The following is a 1,898-nucleotide window of genomic DNA, read 5'->3' on the forward strand; positions in this document are numbered from 1 at the left end:
AACACGCTACTTTATTAACAAGCTTTGCATTATTATCACCAAATGCTGTGTTCGTGTCACAGAGTTTCATACATGTTCAAACTTATTTGGACATTCATAATGACAATCTTTCCATGATTTACACAAGAACTATTTTGTCCTCCCTCAGTAAACATCATTGTTAAGCCGGACTCCCCAACCGAATGGCGCCCTGGGCAGTTGGTGGTGGCAGCAGTCGACAGGTAATAGGGATTGAGAGCTGCATGCATCAAAACTAATTACCTTAAATAGCCCCTGCCTCGGGCTTATTTTTCCAGTCCACGTCTCTCCAATTTGACAGCTGGCAAAGGTAGCTGTGGTGGCGAGGTGCTGCGTGGGATTTTTCATCCTGTTAATTAATTGTAGGGGAACTAAACCGTGAAAAGCTACAGACAGGGGAACTTTAGTGGCCCCTCTCTTGGCAGGTCTGCTATGACAGCCACCAAGGGGAAGTGCACATTAATAAAGCCAGGTGCAAAAAGAAAACTGTAAAAAAATGCTGTACTGGATTAGTTTTGGGTGGTTTAACTTCATTTGGGGCTGAGCTGAACTTGAAGCTATCAAACAATCATCAAATACAGTTTTCCTCCTTTAATAAACTGGATAAAAGCAGCTTGTTTTTAAGTCAGAAAAATTGTTTTGTTTGAAGAAAAGGCTTCATGAATAAGAGACGAAATCACAATAGGACAGAAAAGAAAAGGCAAAATATTAGCCTAAAAGAAAAAAATTGATGATTTGGACTCAGATACTACAACCTTGTTAGCATCGCGAGCTTATTTCCATATTAACGACCCCTTCAGAACCTTCAAAGTAATGAATAATTGACAACAAATGAAATGTTTTGATTGTCGTCAGCGCCCGGCGTGTTTAATGTTTCATATGTTGCTTCTGAGCTAATTATGGAGATGGCACATTTGTCAGAAATATGTCCCCCTCGCAACCCCTGCCCCTGCCAGTGTGTTTCCAGACAGGACAGGGAGGGGGTGATGCAGGGGTGCAGACAACTACAGGCCCTGTTGTAATTAGCTAGCAGGGAATGCTCAATGACCTGGGAGGGAGTCTAATGGTTGCCAGTGCTTACAGGCATTGTTTGGCCACAGAAACATCAGACATTACAACCTCTGAGGGAGGAGAGCAGATATTGTTATTGATGAAGACGCGTGGCTGGTGCGACAGTCAAAATACTCCATTATAATACTGCAATACTGTCTTCCTCTTTACAGAATGTAGAGAGGTTAAAAACAAGTTTATCTCTGGCTTAAGGCCATAATCATTAGCAGTGATACACTATCTCAGTCATAATTAAACCTGACAGATCATCAGCATAAAATAGCTCCATATTTTTGTAAAAACATCTTTGTTTATGCTTCTATAGAAAATGTTATGATCAGATCGGAGAAAATTCGTAAGGAAACCTTTCTGTAAACTATTATCTCATAATATTGCTTTGCACTTGAATGAAACCTTCCGACAAGAGCAGAGCGGTTGTACAGTTAAGAGTTCAAGAGTTCGACTTTTACAATGACTGGCTGGTTCTTCAGGTCAATCATGCCAGGACTGATGTAGGAAGGACTGCTTTTACAGCAGACTCATGGGGACATAAAACTGAATATTCACATCTCTTACGTACTTACTAACATTTTCCATGGTGCAGTCTTGACATTGTCATGGTCATGCTCAATCAGAGAACGGGCAGCTAAGTGTGTAGGAGGAACTTTGGGGACCAGTGCCCACACAGTCAGTCTGGTTTGTCCATTCTGGGCTACTGTAGAAACCCACAGGTTAAACGTGTCTAATTCTACGGCAACAAATACACGATTCTTTTATTATTATACACAAATGAAAACATACCTATGAATATTATATTCCTAAATGTTACA

At 40.8% G+C, this 1,898-nt stretch overlaps 1 long non-coding RNA gene across 1 annotated transcript in view; it reads right to left on the reverse strand.

Annotated features, from left to right (window-relative positions):
* LOC118339995 overlaps positions 1-1,898 on the reverse strand; it is a 42,005-nt gene that overhangs the window by 2,185 nt on the left and 37,922 nt on the right. The window lies entirely within an intron of this gene.

Source organism: Morone saxatilis, unplaced genomic scaffold (assembly GCF_004916995.1).
Source record: "Morone saxatilis isolate NCDOM2014 unplaced genomic scaffold, NCSU_SB_2.0 Contig6, whole genome shotgun sequence".
NCBI lineage: Eukaryota > Metazoa > Chordata > Actinopteri > Moronidae > Morone > Morone saxatilis.